A 24,833-nucleotide genomic window follows, 5' to 3' on the forward strand; every position below is an offset into this window, starting at 1 on the left:
GCAATTTCTAATGCTGTATTTTCGGGGGGGTGGGGGGGGGAAAGTTACTCTTTTTATGCAAGTACCAAATAAAGGGACTGGAGAAGTAAATAATACTTTTCCATTGATGTTATTGGAGTTTGATGTGAGCTGGAATTAATGGTGTCTTCCTTGAAAACAGTGAAATGGGCTCCTCAAAATGAAGGGGTGACATCAGATCAGGAGTTAAGCAAAGTGAGCTTTGCCACTCTGCCATTTCACCAAATGATTTTAAAAAATCAGAAGCATCTGGTTTTATCTTTGGTTACAGCAAACACAACAGGAGCAAAAGGGTGCACTGGATGATATCTGATGCCACAACTGCAGTGAGATGTTGGCTGTGCATGTCTGGGATGGGATGGGATGGGATGGGATGGGATGGGATGGGATGGGATGGGATGGGATGGGATGGGATGGGATGGGATGGGATGGGATGGGATGGGATGGGATGGGATGGGATGGGATGGGATGGGATGGGGAGACAGCGCTTGTGGATCACAGAGCCAGGGCAGGGCCAGGTCCCTGCCTGCTGGGTAGAGTGTGACAGGATCCCAACACCTGGCTGGGAACTGAAGTGGCTGTCAAGCCCTCATCCTCAGCAGGGTGCTGGATCCTGGGGAAGCACAGTGCCTACTGCATGGAGCAGGACAGCCTAATGGACTTGGCTCTTCATCTCATGAGTTGGTTCACACACTCAGTTTTAACTATCCAACCACTCCTGTCCTTATACTTTAAAAAGTGGTGACAATTTTGCCTCAACAGGATCCAACTTAGGTGGGAAATTTATGGCTAGAACTTGCTCTGCCTGCCCTGCTGAAGAGCTGTACTGGGTGATGCATCTCCTGGACAACTGTAATGGCACTGAGGTAGGATGAGTTTAGCCCACTGACCTCAGAAGGGCCAGCTGTGTCAGCAAAGCAGTCAGGATCCGTCTGCTGTTGAATTTTTGCCAGTTGAGGACCTGCTGGATGAGTCTGGAAGCTGACACATTGAGTGAGTGCCTTGGTAGACAGCTGAAGTAATCCCACTGGCAGCCTGCACAGGGGATGCCAGTCCATCTTCACAGCATGGAAAAGGCAGTGGCACAGTAACAGCGAGGGCAGAGCAGGACATATGGCACACACGTGTGCGAGGAAGGGGAGGCTGCTGGCGAGCAGTCTGCTGTGGATCACACTCAGAACAGGCTGTTCTCTGCAGGGAAGAAGGATACTCTGAGAAGCATTGTGGGGCAGCTCAAATACTCCGGAGGCAATGAGTCAAACGCTCAGGATGAATATTTTTTTCTGACGAAAACCAGACGTGGATTAGCAGTTGGAGCTGCAAGTCAGAAGGAAACGGTGGTAGGCATGTGGCTGCACACGTACGTGGGCAGGAAACACACAGCAAAGATCCACGGGCCTGCAGGGAGTGGAGACACAGGTAAACCAGAAATCTGCTCAGAGAAAATGTCCTGCAGCTGCCAGGACCAAAATCATTTGGCGAGGATGCCTGGAGACTTGCACATGGAAGACGCCTGATTCTCCACGGCGCCGGCCGCACTCTGTGCAGTGTTTGCTCAGCACTTCTGAGGAGAAGCCTGCCTCTCTCCACGTGTTTAAATGGGAGTTGAAGGGACTGGATTCCTTTTTCTCTGTGCTCAGGGAAGCTGAGGCTGTTTCAGACACACAGCAGGCTCTGCAGAAGGACTCCCCACCAGTGAGAGCTGCACAGAAGCCCTCCTGCAAATTCTCTGCACTCTGAGACTGTAACCCTCAGCCTCCACTGTCTATAGCTCCAAGCAGCATGGAATTATGTGCAAAAAATGTGGCTTATGATCTGAACTGTGCATTTGACAGCATCAGCTGGGTGTTTGAGTTGAGCATACACTGGTTCTTATGCAGATGCTGCTTTCTCTCTTGGGCATCCACACATCCTCGACTATATGGACAGCTTCTTTACCAGCATTTTTTTCCCCTAAACTCTATCTGAGGTTGAGGTTTTATTAATAACTTTTAAGTGGCTATTTTGCAAACCTTCATTGTGCTGCACACTTTCCTAATTTATTGTAATTTCCCGTCTGGTGGAGTGCACTTACTTCCTTTATGTAATATATCAGCTGCAGGGCTGGAAATTGGGCAGCTATGAACTGAAAAGAGCAGACTTTGGTGAGGCCAAATGTGGTCAGGCATCATTGCCACTGGGAGCAGAATTTGACCTGATAATCTAATCTCATACAAGAGACTATCTCCAGAAAAGTATCGTTACCAACAGCAAATGACCTCTGCTAATGAAGCTGGAGCAATTAGTCCTATTTAAAGCTGACAAGAAAATGTTAACTGCTAAACAACAGTGAGTGCTGGATAGTTCAAATAATGAGTGTTTTGTTTGCTGGTGTGTGTTAGGTGATGTGTTGGGAAATAATTATCCTTTGACTAGCAGCCAGCTTTGTACTAATCAGAAAGGAGAAGTCATGTTCTGTTTGAAGGATTATACCTAAAAATAGTTCTGTTACAGCCACATCAACGAGCAAGATAAAGCAAATTCACGGCGATGTGCACACCTTCCTAACGTTTCACTTTTCATCCTAAAAACTCATTGTTCAGCTGGGACTTTCTGTTTGATTCTGTCAAGAGCACTAATGTGATCTCCTGCAATAGCACTAAGCACACTCTCCCCCAGGAGCATTACCCTATGCATCACTGAGCCTCTTTCAGACCCTGCCAAATTCCCAAACGCCCCAGGAGGAAGTAAGGATTCTTTCTCTTTATATAAACAATCACACATAATGTAAGACCAACAATATTTGTGACAATCGTGCTGCAGAAGAAATCAATCTGCTTTTTCTCTGAGATATTTGTGTGCCTGCCCATCCTCCAGGAGCAGCCGCCCATGGTAACAGCAGGTGATTTATCCCTGCAATTCACTAACTTCAGCCTGCCAAACTCTGCTGGGAAAAGTAACTAAGATGGGAAAAGCGCAAAAAACGTGATGCTGGTGAGCAAACACAGGATTGTCAATGAGAAAAGGAAAAGTGGGGTGTCTTTGGCCATGCTGTAGGTGTTGCCTTTCACTGGTAAAGTGTAATTGGTTTGGAGAGGGATACACCAGGCAGAGGCACAGTGGAAACACAGGTTAAGGAGTGTGAGAGGTCAGACATTCCATATAGGACCATGTCACCAAAGGACTGGCAGCTGAAATATGCCCAAAACATTCCTAGAAGTTTTTCTTATTCTTCATGGATAACAGCAGCAGACTAAAGCACACCTGAGCAGCTCTGAGCTGATGTAATAAATCCACACAGCTCCCAGCCAGCTGCAGACACCTGGCACCCCCTTAGCATCTCCCCCTCCTCTCCAAGTGGCTCCAGCTGAGTTTTGTTGGACCTGGAGCTGTCCCCAAGCCTGGAGCCAACCCTCCTTTTCCGTGGTGCCAAACAGGAGGTGCCTGGTGGCCTCGGGGGGTGGCAGCTCTGCAGGGTGTGCCAGGCGTGCCCCTGCCCTGACTCATCCTCTGTCCTGCCAACCAGCCACAGAATGTGCCCACCGTGCTGGAAAGGGAGCAGAGTTTGGGTTTGTTATGTAAGCTGGCCATCAGCTTCCTGGTTCACCAAAACCAGCAGCTTGGTACTCACATTTGCTTCACAAGCTTTTTTTTTCTTCCCTGCCCCACTTGGCTTCCAGGTTATTCATGGTAATGTTTGTCTGCTTGGCCTTAGCACCCAGCAGCACAAGTATTTTTGTCTGTGCCCTGGCAGCTGTTTGAATCCAGACATGAAAGGGTGCTGGGTGTGTTCTGGGTTTGGTTGTGCCCATTCCTTTCAGGATTGATGCTCAGAGTTATTAATACTGGCTGTGCCAGAGTGCAAAATTCCCAGACAAATAGGAAATGAGTTCTGACCTCCAGGTTCACAACCTAAAGAAGAAAACAGAAGCTTACCATTTGCAGACTTTTGCCATCACCATGATTAGCAGAGCATCTCAGATGTAATGGTGTACCCTTCCCATCTGATCCTGTGTAATGCACCGAATCCTGTTGTCCTTAATGAGATTAAATGAGGATTTTCTACTAGTTCAGTGCCATAGCCATTAGCAACTGTTGTGTGTCTCTAGGCAGTGATGTACCTTTGCAAGCCCAGCCCAGCATCTCTCTCAGAGCCATGATATTTGTCTTCTTCCTACTAAAATTATTTTGATAATTGGTCTTAAGCCCATTGGCACAATACTTTGAAAGGCAGATCTCAGTGTATACACCAAAGACGCAAACAGAGACACTAAAGAGCTCAAAATCTCAGCAGCTGCTAGGTGTATAAATATTTCAGGTCCCAACAAGCCATTTTGCAGGTCGAGGTGAGTGCTGCAGCCCCCTTAAAATCTGCAAGCTGCCCTCCCTCAGAGGGGAGCCCTGCCAGGAGCAATTCCAGGGACAGCATAATAGCTGATCACAAAAGATTTTTCCAGGTGGCAAAATTTGAACAGTGCTTTGCTGCCAAAATTTAAGACCTCTTGTTAAGAAGAAGGGATGGAGAAAAGCCCCTGGTGGGAATTCCTAGTGGGTGTGAGGTTTGACCTGCAGTGCTCCAGGCACCAACTTTGTCCAGTTACCTTCTTAAATGAGCAAAGCAGCTAAGAGTTGCTAAAAGGTTATTTATTGCAGAAGCACATCAGTCTCAAAAGGCACAGTCACAGACATCAAAAACCATGTTAAGTTTTGGTATAAAGCCCCAGGTGGAAGCAGAAGCTGCTCCCTGAGGTCCCGGTGGGGCTGATGTTGCTGCAGCAGCTCCTGTCTTCACCTTGGGTGTTGATGATGGCAGGGAGCAAAAGCAAAATAGAAAAGCAATTGCAGAAAGGCAGAAAAGGCACCAGTACATACTCATATAGGATCTTCCCAGCAAGCTAAGATGCAAACTCGGACCACACTCCTTAAGCTACTCAGGGAGACCCCTGAGTCACTCCAACAAGCGGGGAAGGGAGAACAGCGCTGGGGTGAAAGTTTCCATGTGCAGATGCAGAGCCCTGGTCCAGTGAGGGGTGCAGATGCTGCTGCACATCCTGTGGTGATGGATAAACGCCCAGAGACAGCTCCCGGTGCTCCCTGTCGGGTGTGCCATGTGCGCCCCTCTCACCTGCCCAGGTCGGACGGGACCCAGAGGTGACACAAAGGTGGTGACACAAAGGTGGTGACACAAAGGTGGTGCCAGCCTGCGCCACCCCTCATTGTGCTGCGGAGGGCGGAGCGCTTCCTCTTGGCCTGGAGCAGGTGAACGGGGAGATGTCCTCCAAAGCTCCCATTGTTCCACGGCTCCCAGAGCCCGCCTGCAGCCTGCGGTGTTTTGTTTGTCTGCTCTTCCCCTAAATGCTCACTTGGGAGCCGTCAAATAAAACCTCAATTAGCGCACTTAGGACACGAAGGGCGGTGTGGGATGTGTTCGCTGGCAGGCAGCGTTCATTCCCTGGCAGGCAGAATTCCCTGGCAGCGTTCATTCCCTGGCAGCAGCATTCCATCCATCGCAGGATCCTGCTGCTCACACCCAGCCCCGACCCCAGCATCGCTGCTGCCCCGCCAGGGTCCCATCGCCATAGCCACACCACCAGTGCATCCAGGCTGGCTCTGACACAGGAGCACCCGTGGGGATGCTCACAACACAGCTTGTGTCCAATACTCGGGCTTTTTGGAGCTTTTCTCTAATGTGCAGCACAAGGGAGCTGCTGCAGTAATTGCCAGCGACAACAGGTGTTGTAGCAGTGCTCTGAACCACCTTGAGAGCTCCACGGGGGAGGTTTTGTTCCTGTTCCACTGCCAGGTAGTTACAGCTGTCTGGTAACAGGGTAGATAGATGTCTGTCTGTGGTTTTCAGCATCAGCCATCCAAGCCAGGGCTGGTGCTTGGCCCCTGTGCTCCCCAGCCCTCAACTCCCATCATGTCCTGCTCCCCAGCCTGGCTCTGCTCCTGTGGCTGAAATCCAGCCCTTGCACACAAGGGCTGTTTCTGACCCAGCAGGATGCACAAACACGGGTGACAATTGGCATAGGAAGATGCAGAGTGATGGGTTAGGGATCCTCTGTTTTGGTAGAAGCCCTGATTGGGATCCATCACTGTGATCACAAATCTCATGTCCAGTGTGACACTGCAAAAGCTGAGACCCAGACCAGCCCTCTCTGACTCGTTTTGCTTGACTGGTGCTGGAAAAAGAGGACTTGCCACCCAAACCTTCCCTCCCTTTCAGAAGCTGCTCTGAATATTCTACTCAGAGGCTTAGTGACTAAGCCATTAAGCTTCTCCCTGTATGTGAAAAGTCAAAATAAAATTAGTCTTTTACAAATACTGGTGCAATAGAAAAAAAAATAATTTAAGTCTAATTATTTCCAAGACCAGGGCATGGGGCATGGGACAAACTTTGGACAGAGACTGGGACCAGGGCAGCTGAAAGAGCAACTTATGTGGGTCACAGCTTCAGACTGTCCTCTGATGCAAGAGGGTGACATGGCTACAAGCCAGGGACAGTTGAAAAGTAATTCCCCAGGAAGAGCAGCTCTGTTTGCCCAAAGTATATGTATGAATCCCAACACTCATGGGCACCACTGAGCTGTTAGGGGCTTGTGAGCAATCCCCATCCTGTGTGTCTGCTGGTGAATGATGTTCAGCTGCTTTTATTCCTGCACACTTCACTTACGTGGGAGCAAGGAATGTGGTGATAAAAAGGCTGGAATGATTTCAGTGCTGGATAGTTTCCATTAATATAGTTCTTGTTATGTAACGCTGCCATCATAGTACAAAGTCCAGGAGGGTGCCTTTTGGGAAGGTGGAACTTTTCTACAATCTGCAGTCGGGTAAGTGGGGCTGTAGAGCAGGCTGGGCTTTGAGCAGACAATTTTTATTTGCACCGGATGTGTTTGGCCTATTGCATGGCATGAATTTCTTTGCCTTTAGGTTACAAGGCACCTCATAAATTAAATGGTTGATGTTGTCAAATGCATGCCATTAGCACTTGGAGCAGATAATCCTTCCCGTGGCCTCATCGGAGTCTATCTCAGAGCCTGTCTCCAGATAATGGCCTGGAAGAAGAACAATGGTGCTCCCAGATCCCAGGGGCCTCCACTCTTCTGTTCTGTGCTTCAGACAAGAAAAATTATCATTATCTGCATGGCTCAAGCCCTCTTTGAAATGAAGTTATTTTTTGCTCATACACTCCCAAGTATTTTTTACATGATATCAGTGAGAAACTTGAAACCCCCTTTGAGAAGAGAAAGATTTCCTGCAGCCCTACTACTAAAGAAAATGGATAGCTCATGTAGTAAAGTTCAATGACTTACTTAGCGTTAAGTAAGAAAGAGAATAATGAATTGGATTTTGTGTGCCTGGTTTTCCTCTGCAGGGAGCAGTCAGGCTAATGGATTTTCATTGCCTTGTGCTTCTGTTCATCATCCTAGGTGAGTTCAAAACACTCTTGCCTTTTTGTGTTCTCCTTTCCCTGCCCACTTGTCACAACTTCAAGTATTTGGAGATTAGCAAACACATTGATTTGCTGCCATCAGCACCATCTTTACTGGGGAGGAAAACACAGGGCTAAACCCCTGCACCCAGTGATGACTTTTGGCTGCATGAGCATCTGTATTTTCTGCCTGGTAGCTGCTAGTAGACAATTCCTTACCTAGGGTGAACACTAGTTTCCTACTATTCAGGCTGTAATGTCCTTCAAATTTTTTCATTATTTCCCCACTGGGTTCACCAAATATTCGTTGGGTCTCCAAACCCTCCTCTTTGTTTACAGGCTTTGCCAAGCAAGCCGTGGGGCTTTTATTGGGGAAGGAAGGGAGGTGGCGGAGGAGGAAACTACTACAAAGCTCTTTAACATAAACAACTTTCTCCTGAAAACTCCAGACACAGCTTGGCAGGGAACAGGTTAAAGCTAGGGGGTGAATGGGGAGACATTAGGGCTAAGTAATAAATGGCAAATTTATATTGGGAGAGACACAGGGGAAGAGATGAGCTGGCCCTAAATGGGACCCTAAATGGACTCTGGCTTGCTGGAAGCTCTCTGCTGCTCTGACCTCGGGGTTTGGACCTGGTTCCTCCCTAAGGCATGCCAAAGCTGGGGGATGCTCAGACAGAAATCCTGCAGAACTGATTGGGAGTCATATTTCAAAAGTGAGCCTGAAAGGTTTCCAGAGAGCCAGAAATTGCTGCTTCCTGCCCCAAACCTTTGCTGGGTCTGCCAGTGCTGCCCAGAGCCTGGGAGCTGCTCTCTGCCCACTTGCAGCAGGATTTCCGTTTTCCTACCAGCCTTGGTGCCTCGGGCTTTGTGGTCTGTTTTTTGTCTGAATGGGAAATGCATAATGACAAACTGTTTAAACAACCCATGGTACAAGGAAACTTGCTGGAGTAAAGCACAGGGCTCTAATTTATTTCCAAGGAAGTGATGCACCCTCCAAAAGCACTCCACTCAAGCACTGCAATTCGAAGTGCAGGTTAATTGCTGCCATCCTCAGTGCTGCCTTCAGCCCTTGTCTAGGCTGGCACAGGCACAGCTGAGTGCCTGAGGCTCAGGGAAGGTCTGGCTGTCAGTCCTGACTCTCGGTTTTCTTGTGTGGGTAATTCTGCTCATCCTGGTGCTGGGGAAGGAAAGCCCAGGAGCCACAAAAGCCACAGAGGAATTCTCTTGTTCTATTTCCAGCCGTGCTTTTTAAGACACAAAGGGCTTCAGATCAGATGCATTTCTGAAGCTTATCTGTGTGAATATTTCACTGCTTATCCAAGCAGGACAAAAACCTTCAAACCTTCTGAGGTCTATCCATCAAGAGCCTTATCTCCCCATGTCACTATTTGGCTCCTGGCTGCTGCTGCTTGGAACCTCCCACCACCAGCTTCCCATCTTCCCTCCCTGTGCTGCTCCACAGCATTCTCCACAGCCACCCTGTGGTCCCTCCACCTCAGTGATGGCCTCTGCACTGCCAGGCAGCATCCTGGTGGGCTGCATTTGTGCTGCTGTGTCACAGCCCATCATCTGCATCCCCCCCACACACATACAGAGCCTGGGATATGGCCAGAGCCACGGCCAGAGCAGAGCACACTGACCCTGCCTGGCCCCAGGAATGAAGAACATTTGTCTTTTTTATGGGATATTAATGAAGCTTGGATAAAGGAGTGCTGTCTCCTCTCTCTGAGGTTCCAAGACTGAAATATCCATGGAGAATACTTCTGGTCCTCTCCCACCTGGAAGCTGCTGATCCTCTCTGGCAGAGGCACCAATGATGTGGGGCTGCTTAGACACCTCAAGGAGCTCCTCAAAACCCAGGCAGGCTCTACCCCTTTGCAGCTGAGGCTGGTACCTGAACACTGGGATGCACCAGGAGCATGGCAGGAACACAAGGAGAGGCATCAGCATCATCAGCCATGTGGAAATTCCTGGCCAAGTGAAAGAGCTGCATAGTCAGACCCAATACCCAGATTATCCCAGTGTTACTGAGCCCTGTCTGGAGTCTCTGCAGTGCCCTGTGCTTGGATCCAGGGCCACAGGACTTCTCTTGCTTTGAAGCTGAGCTGGCACCAGGAGTTGTCTGCAGCCATCCTGTCAAAGCCATGGCCAAAAACAACAGGGTGAGGACTTTGGGTAGAGCCACCCGTGCACAGTGTAACTGATTTAAACTGGGGACCTGGCTGGCCCAGGGCTTGAGAACAGCTTCTTTGCGGGTCAGAGGCTGAAATCCTGTGCACCAGGGTGGGGATCAGAGACCTCTGCTGCTTGGCACTGCCTGGACTCAGCCCAAAAGGGGAAAAGCTTCAGCATCAGGGTGGCCTTTTCCAACAGGGACCATTTTCCTACCATCCTTTTCACAGGAGACTCTGATCTGTGGGTTGTTGTGGCTCTTCTCCCTGTAGTTTTAATTTTTTTCTCTGTTTTGATGGTCAGAGGGGTAAAGCCAACTCCCATCTCATATAAAACAATGAATTTTTCTCAATAACAAGAGGCTAAGTGTACTTTTTATACTGTGGTGTATGATAAGCTATTTATAAATTTCATATCACTGCTGGATCATAGTCGGAGTTTAAAATAAAATTTTAATTTAACCACAGTTTTCTAGTGTTGACAGATAAGATAAATACTTTTTTTTCTATAAAACCTAATTTCAGCAGTGTTTTGCAAAAATCATTAGAAGCTAAGGATTATTTCCCTGCAGATTTTTTTGCTTTGTTATTCTCCATGTTCCACTGTTTAGTTTAATGTTGCATTCCATTATAGGAGAAAACCCTGTGTCTGTGGTAATTTGTTCTCCAAGGCCTCTGCTTAAGAGATGGAAGGATTTTCTTGAGAAGACTGATGGAAAGAGGTGCCAGCTCATGTCACAGAGCCCTTGGGGCAGCTGCAGCTGGGATAACCTCTCTGGGATAGAGACACTGTGCAAAGCCCACTGGCAATTCACAGTGATTAAACAAATCTTGGTGTTTCAGGTGGCCCCACAAGAGAGCCAGGAGGGCACAGTGGGGCAGGGTTCATGTCTGGAAGGTGAGTTTTAAACACAAGTCCTCCATCTACAGGTGGGTTGCATTCCTGTTGCATCCACTGATGAGCTGAGTCCCTTCAAAATTCTTCTGGACCCTCTTCAGTTTTCCTGCTTCCCCATGCACACAGCTTTGAGGAAGATCTCTCTTTCTGCAATCTGTCATTTTCATGCTGCAGTAAATAGCTTTTTCATCAGCTACCATTGTATTGTAGATGTAAATGCAGCACAACAGAGCCCTACAGTGTTGTGAGGTGAGTGGGTCAGATACTGTGCTGGAACAACAAAAACACAAGGAATGTTGAGCAGGGAAAAAAAGCTTGTTAATAAAATGTTTTAAAGCTGCTGTCTGTCTTCTCAGCCCTGCAGTTTACAGCCCATACTTCTCACACTGCCTCCCTGCTAGACAGACAAACAAGAGGTGAAGCTATTTGGAGAGCAAGTCTGTGTTCTGCAGACATGACAACACTGACACTTGTGGGCTGGCCTTTCTCCTGAAGCTGAAAATACCCAGGGAAGGGGCATGCAGGAGGGGAGAGAGCTCCTCTTCTGGTGGGCTGCTGTGTCTCTCAGGCTGCTTTCATGGTGATACCCAGAGGACATCATTGATGCAGCCAGCTCTGATAATCCCTTCAGTGGGAACAGGTGCTGGGGGATAATCCTGCTGTTTTCCTTGGTTATGGTTCCCTTCAGTCCCTAAGACAGAGCAAACAGGATTATCCCAGCCGTGATGCAGGAGGTGAAGTTTTGGGTGCCTGGCTCTGGGGATGTTTGTTTGAGGGAGTGCTGGCTCTGCAGGGCAGCCCGGGCTGGGCTGGCTGCTCCCAAAGCTCTCACTCACACTGCCCTCAGCCATGGGGCTGAATCCCCCATGATTGCAGAGCTCTCCCAGGAAAAAGCCTTCCCCAGAATCCCAGACACCTGTGGGATGGACACTGCCCAGCTGTGCAATGTCCCAAAACCCAGCTGGGCCAAGGCACTGGCAGAGGACAAGGGGGAGCACAAGAGGTGGCAGCTCTGCCAGAGTTTCTCTAGCCAAGGTTTGAGGCTCTACAGGGGGTTCACAGTGACCCAGCCTGTCCTGATTCTGTGAAACTTCAGAGCAGCTCTGTGCCTGTCTAAGTGCAGGCTCATGCCTCCAGCAGACTTTAATGTGTTGTCAGGTTTATTTTAAATCCCTGGGGTGCTGCACCCATCCATCCTCTCTCAGCAGCTCCACTGCTCTTGGACCAGCCTGCACTGTGGTGACTGTCCTTGCCCCTCAAAGCCAATCCCTCCCTGCTCCTATTTCCCCACCTTTTGCTCTGCTGATAACAGCCCTTGGCCCCCCCTGTGATTCCCTTCCCCACCAGTGCAGGAAGGCACGTGAGGTTCTTGGAATCAGCCTCCCCACAGCCTCTGTGCACAGACACCTGCTCCCCACTGCTGCCTTGCTTTGGGACTGCCCTGACCCCTGATTTCAGTATCAGCAAAGCAGTTGGTCTTGGCTTCATGGTTTTGTGACAATCTGGGCCCAGAGCTGTTTTAAATAGCAAACTACAAAATAAGCATATGTGTACAGCATATGGGCACTGAGCTGCAGGAATAGGAACCAGGGACGTGCAGGGCTGTTAGAGCTCCAGCTTGCAGTTGTGCTGATAAGGCAGTTTCCAAGAAATTGCCCAGCCCTTAAATTCTAGAAGCTCTCTCTTCCCAGGTCAACAACCTTCTATGGACTCAATCCTGGTGTCACTCCACAAGTAAACACAGGCCAGGCAGCAGATGGTACAGAAAAGAGAACCTGTGTTGCTAAGAAGGGGACCAGGCACTCTCTGGCATAGGAAATAAAACACACAGTGAGAAGCACACTGGTAACTCTGGTAGCTCGGGAAAGCACATGAAAATGTGCTTCAGCTTCATTCCTCTTTGGCCAAGCCTCCTCCTTGCCTGAGAGGTTTGAAGGTGGTGCCAGCTCTCCCTGTGCCAGCAGTGGCTGCAGTGCTGCCACACTGGGCTCCCCCAAGGTGTCCCCTCTTTGGAGGAGCACTCTATCAGCTCTGCACCCAGGCTGCTCCCCTGCAGCCACACACCTGCTTTGGCCAGCCCTAGCTTCAGACAGCAACAAAGGCTGTTTGGAGAGCAGGTTTTCCACAGCATCCACAGCTCCATTAGCAAAAATGTCCAGTGTGGCTCCAGTGGAACACAGGCAGGGCTGATTGGACCCAGTTGTTTGGCTCCCTCATTTCATGGGGATATTTTAAAATGTCTTATGCAGGTGCAGGAGTTGACACAACAGAGCATGCACTGTGCTAGAGTCTGTCCAGCTTGTGTGTAAACACCACTAGTCCCCTCTTCAAGCTCTTAGGAGCTGTTTCATAAACACAAAACACTAATTTCCAAACCACGCGGGTTTCCTCGGCCCCAGCCAGGGCTGGCAGGGCTGGCAGCAGAGCCAGGCTGAGGCTACCACCTGCTGGGCCCTGCTTGGTGACTGCTCAGACCTCTCCACAGTGCCACTTGCTGCCTGGAAGGAGCACTGTGAGCATGGCACAAACCCCCTGTGCCACCAGCACAGCTCTGGACACTCAGCCTTGCCAGCAGTGAGGGTGCTCAGTCAGTAGCTTTGGGCACCTGACCTGTCTCTTGCTCATTTTATGTCTTTCAGAGTCTGTTTCTCTTCCTTGCTGACCCCACAGAACGGGGTCATCTTTCTGAGCTGAGGCAAATTGCTAGAATTTTGCTGAATTGGGGAACCTGTTATTTCCCCATTGAAACTTGCTCCTACCAAAAACCAAAATGACGCTTCCAGCTCCTACCAAAAACCCTCTTTTTATAGAAAGGGGGAACAAAATCCATGTGCACTAGATGGGCACATGCCTGAATTTGTGTGGGATCCCAGATTTGCACAGGGAGCCTCTTCATGGGAACACCTCTGCATGTTTAGGGGTCCCCACGGGGGGTGGTGGCAGCTCTGCCCTGCAGTGTCACAGGGCTGCTGAGTTTGTCAGGGTGCAGAGCCTGGCCTGGCAATCCAGGAGACCCAGGGTCATGTTTGTCCCACTCAGATGAGCTCCCTGGCTCCTGCAGCCTTGAGGTTGAGGGACTTGGCACCTGCTCTGGAAGGGCACTTTGTGGATCTTGCAGGGCTGAACACTTGTAACAGCAGTGGGAGTTTTGCACCACTTAATCAGTTGTTTGTCTTCACTCAGAACCAGGATTAATGAACATACAGTGGAAACAATTTTTCTTGTGTTCAGCCTCGGTTGTTTATTAAATCTTATCAAAAGGACACAGTGTTCGACAGCACTTGTAGCTACCTGCTAGAAGTGAGGAAGATGGAGGAAGATCCAGCTGCTACAGGGCGTCTTAAAGCTAAATAGTCCAATAAAGAATTAACACTTATATTATTTATCCTTCTAACTTAATAACTAAATTCCCATGACCCTTAGTGTGACACTGACTGACTGACCAGAAAATAATACCTGAAACCCATGAACAAAAAGGATGAAGAACACCAAAAAAGACACTATTCAAAATCCTCCATCTTGTCCCATATCTATTACTATACTATAAAAACCTCAAATTTAAAACCCTTTTCCATATGAAATAACACACTTCTATTTAACTACACACCCATGATTTTAACTTCATCACTCAAATTTGGAAGCCTTCTCCAAGGCCTCAGTTCAAAAGCAGTGTTCTCCAGGGGGTCAGAAAGCACAGAAAACTCAAGAATCCCAGGTTTCTGGGGTCCAGCAGACACTCAGTGCTGCCAGCTTGTCCAAAGAGCTCGTGGTGCTGCAGCATTTGTATTTTTGGGGCAAACACTCTGGTTTTGTACCAAGCACACTGAATGCTATTCACACTGTTTCTTGACTGAGCCTTTTTTGTTTGAGCTGCTCTACCAAGCTGCCCTGAGCCTTGACAGGGCATGCTGGCCTGCACCTACAATGCATCAGGCTTCATCTTCCCAGCTTTCAGGCTCTGGGAAAGTCACTGGAAGGACTCCAGTGGCTTCAAAATAGGAGTTGACTCATGCCCCATGAGATCAAAACAAAATGTCTCTGCATATGAAAAAATATTATGGAAACTGTATCATTCATGCACGAAAGCCACACTTCAAATTTATCATATAAAAGACATAATATTGTAAATGGAAAGAAAAAGCTGCACAAGGCCTGGTGTGCATGAAAATTATTGGCATGTGAAAATGTCTCTTCCCATAAACACAGCTGTGGTCTGGTACATAAGTTGGTATCCAAAATGGGGAAGCTTGGTCTCTTCAAAAGTCTGCCTTTCTGTAGGAGTGATTAATTTCTAGACTCATCCCTTGTATTGTCAAGAGTGACCCAGAGCAAAGGCTTGGGGTGGAGTGGCCATTGTGAGGTGGTGTGGCAGTGTGAGAGGTATTCCAGGAACTCAGAGATACAGCAGCAGCACCTGAGAGCTCTGCCTGGGACAGAAAGGGATGCTCAGAGCACCCATGGTCAGGCTGCAGCACTTGGCTCACTCAGCTCTTTGTGGAAGGGTCAAACCCTACCCCACTGCAGCTGCCAGGCTGTGCCATGGTGCTCAGCAGTGCCAGTCCCTGTCATTCCCTCAGCTGACATCTGCAGCTTGATCACATTCCAGCAAGAGCTGATTGCCACGGCCCAGGGAGCAGGATTTAGCATATCACCTTGAGGAAACGAGCAGAGATGGCTCTGCAGGCACAGCAAATGCAACTCTGAGGGGGAAAATGAATTAATGTGGGTATTAACCAGCAATTTGTCATACAGCCTCTAGAGTCAGCTTCTGATGCTGTGAAGTGTGCTGTGAAAAGCAGTGGATGCTTCTGTTCCTCCTCTGGCTTCTCTGGAGCTCTTCAGCGCTGGGAGCAGGTGGGTACCACTGACCTGTTCAGTGCCAGCAAGGGGAGAAGCCAGGATGGGCACTCCAGCTGTGCTGCTGCTGCTGTCCCCCCTCTGTCCAGGGCTGTGGGGCAGGCTGCAGCCCAGCCTGTCCCTCTGTGCCAGGCTTCTCCCCAGGTGGGAGCTCCAGGAGCTGGCTGGGGCACTGCAGAGGTGCTGTGTCCCCTCCTGGGCTGCACCTGACACACTCTCCATTTATCTGCAGTGCCTGTGTCCCCTGCCTGTGGCACTCCTGTGGCAGAAGGATCCCACCACACACCCTCCAGCAGCTGGGCCTGCATGTGGACACAGAGAACCAGGAGAAATGGCCCACCTGCACCACTATTTGTCCACTATTGCCACAAAGTCACCCATTTCTTTCCCCAAAGCACAGGCAGCTCAGCACAGCTGGCCACACTGAGCAAGCCCATCACTGGCCCCATGCTCACAGAGAAGAGCTGTGAGATGGCTGACAGGACTTCTGGCTCTCGTGGTCTCCTGCCTCAGTGTATGGGGTGGCTGTGGAATGTTCTCAGCTAACTGGGCTGTACTGGTTCCCTGCTGGAGCAGGGAACTGGCTGACTGACCCCCAGCTGACACCAGGACACATCCAGCTGCGATGACTAAACTCTTCTTACATTCCACAAATCTGAAAAAATAAATGTTTCTTGAAAATAAGCTGGTGTTTTGTTCTGGGAAATGAGCAAACCATCTTCTGGTTGCTTGTGTGCAGAGGGCAGAGGCTCACAAGGACCCCCAGGGCACAGAGCATCCACGAGCATCCCTCCTGCCCGCCCTCCCAGCTCGCCTCTCCTCCTTTGATGGGTTTGGAACGAGCTCTGGAGGTCTCACTGTGGAGAGTAATGATGTGTGAAAGCTCACTTTCATTTTTCACTCTACTTTTTTGGAAGGTGGAACATTTTAGAGTCGACAGTATCATGCTAAAGCCATATGAGGCAAGTAACTATTTTTAACTAGATGGAGACTATCTGCAAGTCTACTGCTGAATCATTTCAAACAAGGAAGAAATGATGGGATCCAATTGTAGGAGTGGGAGGGATGGGGGCAGGAAGGCTTTTATCATACACTTATTCCAATAACTGTCCAACTGCTTCAAAACTTATGACCACTTAACTGAAAGTGCCTCTGTGACTTCAAGTAGTGGCTGCATTTTACAAAATGCTCCTGCTCTGAGAGTGAGGCAGATCCTTGGGTTAGAGCAGCTTGAGAGGCTCCCTGTGCTCACCAAGCCCTTTGCATCCTGCACCATGCTCTGAGCTGTGCCAGATGGCAGAGGACTCTTGCCCATCTTGGCACTGCCCTTCTCTGGGCCCCCATCACCACGTTCTGGATGGGTGCAATGTGCTCAGCTCTCCTGGGGCCTCAGCCTGGGCTGAGAGGAGGAAGGGTGGTCTCAGCCCTGGTCTGGATGTCCTTCTACCTGCAGTGAAAAGCCTGAAAGTGAAAAGCTTCTGCCTCCCCTGCCATTCCAGCACAGAGGCGGTGCTCCAAATAATGAGAGTTTGACAGGTGAACTGGCCTGGTGGATAAACTGAGAAATTTTCATCACATTTCCTTTATCTGGCACACCTCAGACTTGCCTTTATCACTGGCAGCCATGGACTAAGGCAGCCCCTCAGACATGGAAAGGGGAGCCAGGAAGCACAACTGAGTTACAGCTGCTGACAGGCCACAACCCTGTTGTGTTAGCATGGAGAATGGAGTTCAGGATAAATTATCTTGAAACTCAATGTTTGAAAGGTTGTGAAGTGAGGGACACAGCAGGGTCTGCTGCCAGCTCCAGCCACCTCTGCACAACACCCAGGGCACTGCACACCTGGGACTTGGCTTTCACTTGGGATCCCCATCCATGGAGCAGCTCAGAACTTCCCTTCCACACCTTCTCATCTCCTTTTTCCTGGTTATTTCTGACCTCACCCCTCCTGTCCCTGCTCTGCAGCCACCAGGGAAGGCTCAGCCCAGCCTGGTGCCAAGCTGACCTGGCCCTTTGCTTTGAGCCTGGTTGAGCTGGTGTCACTGGACTGGCATCCAGCACACTCACACACCACGTGTGGCTTGTCCCATCCCTGCCCTGCAATCTTGAGTAATGGGGGCTGACACATGTTTTTTCCAGAAAGCAACTCTTCAGATCGAATTAATTCTGTGATTTCCAGGTGCTTCCTCCTCCGTAAACTGATGAAGACTTCCTGAAACCAACGGCCAAGGCTGCTCAAAGCCAGGACATTTAAATTAATCTTTTGTTCTTGGGGACTTTCTGTAGCCTGATGACTCTGGGTGCTCCTTCTTCATCACTCACAGACCTAGGTGCTAAAGCTGCCAGAAAGAGGGATTTTAGGGGAAGAGGAGGGCAGCTGGGGAGTGGTTTGAGCCTGTGGGGAGGCTCCACTGAAAGCTCTTTGCAAGAGCCTCCCTGTAGAGCTGCTGGCATGGTGTGGGGTGAGAGGTGCAGCCTGGGGTCCACCACAAATGGCCTCAAACGAGCCTGCAGCTGCATCCCACTGTCTGAGGGTGAGCCCAGCAGGCTCCAGGAGATGCTGAGCGTGTGGTGACTGAAGGTTGTGTTTAAAGGCACCAGATGACCTCTCCTTCCCAATTTGAGGGTGTGCTTCTTGAGGAGGATGTTTGCATTTGAGCAACACAGTGTCCTGCAGGCTCTCTGTGCATTAAGAGGAACTGAGATTTTGATGGGAACACCTTGTGTTGTACATCTATTTCCTCTCTACCACTTATCAGGGGTTGGATCATGTTGCTTATGTTAAAGTCTAAATTACAGATTAAAAACAAATGCTGTGTATCAGTAGATACCCCAGAAGCACATCCCATTAATAAGGGGTGATGAGTGAACAAAATGATTTTTACTCCCTGATCGAGAAATTTTTACTCACTGCTTTTTAGTGTGGGATCTGAGCCAGAATGTTTTTATTTTTGTGTGGATCTATATTTGCATGTTCTCATGGCTATTTTATAACCTGACTGTATTTCCAGTATATATAGTGCTGGCATCACAACATTTTCAGAGCCTGTAAAAGACAGGGAGCAGAAATCTAGAGAACACCTGTGTCCTACCTGCAGTGCAACCAGCAGTACTTATCTTATAGGTACAACCCCTCCTGACACAGATCTGTTGGTAAAGGGTATTTCTTCTTTTTTCAAAAAATGCTAAGCATTTCCTTATCTGGAATTTTATCTGAGCAAGAGGCAGTGTCCTGGTGTTGAGCTGCAGCTTTCTTGCCTTGCCCTCCTCATCATGTGGGTCTGTCATAGTGGAGTTTTTTAAATATGATGGATTTTTAACTAACCAGTTTAAAATGTACAAGCCTGGTCTTCATGGTTACTGCAGTATTACCCCTAAGGGACAGGCCTGATTGATGCTGTCATCAAGGTCAAGTCCCTCTTCTTAACACTGGTTTCACTGGTGCTGCACTTGTGCCCTTGCCTGCCTGCCAGCTGGGAGGGCGACACCCCTGTTACACAAGCGAATGTCGTCGGTGTTTTCCTTCTTGATTGTTCTGCCTGCAATTTGGATTCCACGAGCAGCACTCAGCTTATGTCATTGCATCATTTTAATGGTGTTTTTCTTGGCTGCAGGTTTGATTTTCTTGGCCTTGCAGTCAGGGCATCTCTGCAGACAGGGACACTCGATAGCTGCACACGCCGCTTCCCCTCCTGCGCACCTTGTGCTCGCCCCTGTGAAACCAAACTGCAAAGGGCTGGCTCTGCAATTCCTCCCTTGCCCATTCCAGTGGCCAACACACCCTCTGCTCCTTTCATTTCCATGTGTCAGTACTTGGATTAAAGCTGTTACTGTATAACATGAAATCTTTAAAGTTTTCATAATGCCAGCAGTGCCTGGAAGATGCCTGCAAGGATCAGAAAGAATTTGTTCTGCACAAGCAAAAGCCAAACCCATCATCAGGTGCTTCTGCTCTAACCTTCACATGGGACAACAAAGGGATAAGGACAGGAAAATAGGATCATCAGGAAACGATGATGCAATGTTACCCATCATGATGCATATGCTTGGCATCATTCCTTTTCAGACCTTTGTCAGCACTGTGCAAAGGGTTTTCAGAGGAACCTGGAAGGATATCTAGGTACTTTTGAGTGGTTGTATTTTGCTTGTCCTTTTCTGGATGCACATCCCAACAGAATGAGTTTGGGACTATATTTTTCCCTGGGCTGTTTATCAAAACCATTCCTTATTCCTGATAGTTCTGGTTTCAAGGTATCTCTAGCAACACAGGTATCCTAAAACAGCAGTGCAGGGCTCTTGATGGATTCATGCAAATTCTCATGGTTTTTATTCCCAGTACTGTTATAACACAATTTGCCTTTCCTTGTATGACCTGACAGTCAAACCATACATGTATGTTCTGCCAGTTGAGAGTTGTGGTTTCTTATATATTACCAATTATATTTCTTGCCTGTGCTGTCTATAAAAGAAAAACAAAGCAATCAGCTCCATCCAAAACAACCTCTTTCTTCTCTAAACCCATCAAAAGTTAGAATCTGCATCTTCCTTTCCTCTCCCCCTGCCCATGCACTTCCACTTCTGTGCTCTCTGCCCAGGGATGGTCCCTGCACTGCTGTGTCCTGCTCCTTGGAGGAAACAAGCTCAGGAATCATGAAGCTGAGTGAGGTCTGGCAAGGGCTGGGGTCCCTGGCTCCCACACAGGCAGTGAACTCCCAGAAGCATGGAGAGGAAAGAGGGAAAGAGAAAATTGATGGGGCTGTGAGCTGACACACAGACCAGAACAGGCAGATGCTTCTCAGAAGGAAGCTCCAAAGTAAATACAATTGTGCAAGACATTTCTGTGCCACATTTCCAAAGAGAGACTTTCCTGTTTCTCTTTCACATACAGCCACTCAGAAGTGCATGTTTGGATGCCCCAGGGTTGAACAAAGAGAAGTTAAGATCATGCTGTCAGCTGCACTCCAGATCTGGGCACACAGCACTCTGAGCTCATTCTGTGGAGAAGGAAAGCCATGACACTCCAAAAGCAGCTAGGGTTTGCTCTTGTGCCAGGATGGCCTTACTAAAAAATTATTTATCTTTCTCCCCATCCCTCAGTCTTTAACCAGCTAGCCAGTTTCCTTCATCTCCCCTGTATGCTGATTTCAGGCCTTTTTTGGGGACAAGCAGCATCCCTGGGGAGAAGGACGTGGGGGTGCTGGTGGATGAGAAGCCCAGCATGAGCTGGCAGTGTGTGCTGGCAGCACAGAAGCCAATCCTGGTCTGGGCTGCATCTCAAGGAGTGGGATCAGCAGGCCAGATTCTCCCCCTCTGCTCCACTCTGCTGAGACCCCACCTGGAATGCTGCATCCACATCTGGGGACCAGCAGAAGGACAAGGACTTGTTGGTGAAAGTTCAGAGGAGGACAAGAATGATACTCAGAGGGCTGGAGCACCCCTGCTATGAAAACAGGTGGAGAAAGCTGGGATTGCTCAGCCTGGAGAACAGAAGGCTCCAGGGAGAACTTGAAGCACTTTCCAGTACCCAACAGGGCAACAGGAGAGATAGAGAAGGACTTCTTATCAGTGTTTGTAGGGATAGAACAAGGGGGAATAGCTTCAAACTGAAAGAGGACAGGTTTTGTTAGATATTAGGAGGAAATTCTTTACTGTGAGGTTGGTGAGGCACTGGCAGAAGTTGTACAGAGAGGCTGTGGATGCTCCATCCATGGAAGTGTTCAAGGCCAGGCTGGATGGGGCTTGGAGCAGCCTGGTCTAGTGCAAGGTGTCCCCATGGCAGTGGGCTTGGAAAGAGATGGCTTAAGGCCCTTTCCAGTCAAATGATCCTGTGCTTCTGTGAGGGACTGGAACCCAGCTGACCTCCCTGGCAGCTGTGTCTGAGGAAGGCTCCTCCCTGGTCCCCAGGCATCCACACAGAAGTTGGTGGCCAGACTCCTGGAGGAGCTACTCCTCCTGCCTCACCCAGCACAGGGCATCAGCACAGGAGCCCGTGAGCTGCTCTGAATCATCCTCTGGAAGGATTCACTTCCTTGCTCTCTGATCCAAGGCTGCTTTCTTGGCAGAGGTCTCCCCCCAGCAGTCAGTGGTAAACTCACTGCTTTGGTTGGTTGGTGTTTTTCCAGTGTTTGCTCTGATACACAATTAATGAAACGTAAGTACCTCCATTTATTGCTCTCTAGAGAATCCCTTGGATTGCAAGTCCTGGCCTTTGGGACATTTCTATTGTTTCAGCTGCCACCAAAGCCAAGGGAAGCTAAATCACCCCCTCTTCAGTGTGATGGGAGGGAGCTCACCTGCCACTGTGCCCTGGCACTGCCTGAACCTTGTCTTTAATGAGAGACACGCCACAGTGGCTCTGGCATTACAAGGTGAGAGCTACCCTCGAGGTCTGACCAGCCCAAGCAAGGTCAAATCACTTTGAAATAGTTGACTGATCTTTCAGCATCAACAAGCAGCCTTGGAAGACTGCAAGGAAATTCTGAGAGAGGGAAATAGTTTTGACAAAATTCAGGTAAACAAAAAGAAGCAATCTGTGAGCCTCGTGCTACAGGCCCACTGCCAAATCTGCCATGTCCCCTATCCAAGGGCTTCACCTGCCTGAGGAGCAGAGGTGACTCAGTCCAACCTGTGTTTGGTCAGGTCCTGGTTTGGAGGTGTGCCTGTATTTCTGAAGTGCCTGTATAGTAGTCCTTCCCTGCTGGCAGGAGACCTTCTTGTTGTATTTGGTGCTGGGGTTGGACAGCCCAAGAAAGCCCACAAGGGCCCCCAAGCAGTGTCCAAGGTCACAGGTACCTGGATTGAAGGCTCTGTCTTCAGCAGGTTGGTTTATGAAGCAGAGGCTTTGCTCTGCCAGTCCTTGCTGATGGAAAACACCTGCTTGGCACTAGCTGGATCCTTCTAGATCCCAGAAATGTCTGATTAAAGCCAAGCAAAACAAGGGGCTGTGGATTCTGGGGGAGGTTTTACCTGGAGCTGCAGATGGGTTTCACTGCCAGCTGTCCTGCCTTGCTCGGGGCATTCTGGCTGTGCAGCAACCACCTCAGACAACCTGCAGGGCACACAGCAGCCCTGCCAGGGAAACAAATACCCCTGTCTGCCTCAAAGGGCTCAGCCATCACCTGCCGTGCAGCAGGAGCTGCTTGGACAGCTTTGGAGCAGGTGGACAGGCAATGATCTCACTGTGGGACAGTGCTGGTCCCTGTGGCAGCCACCCCTGGGCCAGAGCAGACACATGGCAAGGGGAAGGGCCCAGGGAAAGGGCAGCACAGGCTTGGCTGTCAGCAGCCTGTGCCACTCCACATGTTAAGCCCATGAGAAGCTGACAGCAGCTCATTCTGATTTCTCATTTTACCTCATGGATGAAGATCCCTTCTCCAGAGGGGTGAAGCCCTTAAATATTTTCAAGAGTCCATCTAATCAATATTGCTCTGATAATCTAATTACTAAGGTGAAGCCAGGGCACTTGATTAGTACAAGCCACTTACACCATGAACAGGCCAGAGCTCTGAGCTCAAGTCTGATTTTTTAACCTCTTTGACTTGAAAAGTTTTCAGAGAGTTTGCAGGACCATAACACAGGTCTAGGCTGACCAGCAGAAGGTCTGTTTTTTCAGGCATATGCTGCTTTTACCCACAGTGTTGATATAAGTAATTCTCACCTTCTTACTCCCCCCTGTGCCAGGCACTGAGTAGAGTTAAAATAATTCAAGATCTATCATTTTCAGAGTATTTTTAACCACTTCCTTTCACAGTGCAGCCTCAAAACCCTTGTCTGGCTGCAGATCACAGCTTGAATAAACTGCCTTGCATTTGCACCCCGCTTCAATCCATCCCCAAAGGCAGCAGCAGCTCCCAAAGAACTGCAGGTTGGATAGCCCAGGGCAGTGTTTAAGGACACACCAACCACCCCAGGGCAAGCAGCAGTGCCTGCTAGGCTGTGCTCACCCACCTTGTGTCCAACACCTGTGCCCATTGGGCAGAGCTCACAGACTTTGTGCTTTCATCTGCTGCATGCATGCATTTTCCTTATTCCATATACAAGGCATTATTTTAAAATAGAAACAAGAATTCTTAAGAAGCTCTCAGACATTCATAGTACTCAGCCTGTTAGTGAGCAAGGTGCTTCACTTGAGGAGGTACTTGAGCAGCCCTACCAGGATCAGAGGGCAGCTGCAGATGGTCAAGAGCCCAGTGAAACCCAAGGGCCAGAGGATTTCCTGACAACAGGGCAACCACTGGAGCAGAACAGCAGCAAACACATCTAAAAGCATATTTATACACCTTAGATGAGAACAACTTGTTCAGCAGCACTCTGCTACTGCAACAGTTACATTTATGCATGCAAAAATCTCACAAAATCTGGCACAGACCCACTGTGGTTTGATGCAAAATAGCCTAAAAACAACCGCAACGACAAAACCTCCAACAGAGCTCGCTATTAAAAATGCCCTAAAATAAAGCAGAGAGAGAGAAATAGCAGTGATGATTTCCTCATGCACAATCAGCCAGAGAACTGCTAGCATTTGGTTAGGTATTTATCACACAGTGGCTGCAGTACCAGCCCGGCTTACTGCAGCACTGAGCACTTAACATGAGAATCCTCTGCACAGAGCTCAGCTGGTCAGACACAGACCCAAAACCAGGGCTGGGAAGTTGTTTGCCAAGTGGCCACTTGCAAATAGCACCAAAGCCAAAATTAGTATTTGAGGAAGCTCAGCTTCAGGCTGTTGTTTCCAAGAAGTAGTGTTAAATACTGAGGAAGCATAAGGAAACCTCAATCTTTGGTCACATCTGTCACCAGCAACTGTACCTGCTACAGTGGAAAATGCTAGAAGAAAAACTGTGAGCTGTGAAACAATTTCAGCATAGGATCATGCAGGTAACTGTAATCAGAAAAATCACTGGGAGCCCTTGGCCTGGTCCTGGGAAGCTTAAGGTTGTTTGCCATTAAATTTCAGCAAAAGATAGGACACCCCCTTCTCTCATTTAAGGTATTCTGGGAGACACTAGAATAAACTCTATAAATTATCATGTTCACGGTATTTTTTCCCCTTTTTCTGGCTCCCTGCAAGGGCAGGACAACCCATATCAATCCCATTCCCAGGTTTTTATATAAGCACTGCCAGCAACCAGCCACGATCACTTACTATTTTTATTTAAAAAATACTATCATAGCTAAAAAACAAACTCTGTTAGATCTCTACAAGAGAATAAATAAATCAAGAGGAGCAAATGTGGAGCTGCAGCCAAGGAACCAATCCTTGCTGCTGGGATCGTGGGATTCCCAAAATTCACATTATGGAAGGGAAAAGCACTGAGGGCACTTAGAGGGACTGCAGTCCTTAACTGCAGCACAGCTATTGCCTGCCCACCACCATTCCCAAGGGATGGATGCAGCAGGAGAGGTGTTTTCCCTGGCTGGGCTCTCCCTGCCACTGGCAGTACTGGAGAACAGGCACTGCCATCTCCTGTTTAC

At 49.0% G+C, this 24,833-nt stretch overlaps 1 long non-coding RNA gene across 1 annotated transcript; it reads left to right on the forward strand.

The window, feature by feature from the left end:
* Positions 1 to 5,241: 5,241 nt before the first annotated feature.
* LOC130254675 (uncharacterized) lies at positions 5,242 to 10,836 on the forward strand. Its single transcript, XR_008840794.1, has 3 exons — positions 5,242 to 6,827; positions 7,373 to 8,145; positions 10,238 to 10,836. It is a non-coding gene; the product is annotated as an uncharacterized LOC130254675 (long non-coding RNA).
* The last annotated feature ends 13,997 nt before the right edge of the window (positions 10,837 to 24,833 follow it).

This window comes from Oenanthe melanoleuca, chromosome 6 (assembly GCF_029582105.1).
Source record: "Oenanthe melanoleuca isolate GR-GAL-2019-014 chromosome 6, OMel1.0, whole genome shotgun sequence".
Taxonomy (NCBI): Eukaryota; Metazoa; Chordata; class Aves; order Passeriformes; family Muscicapidae; genus Oenanthe; species Oenanthe melanoleuca.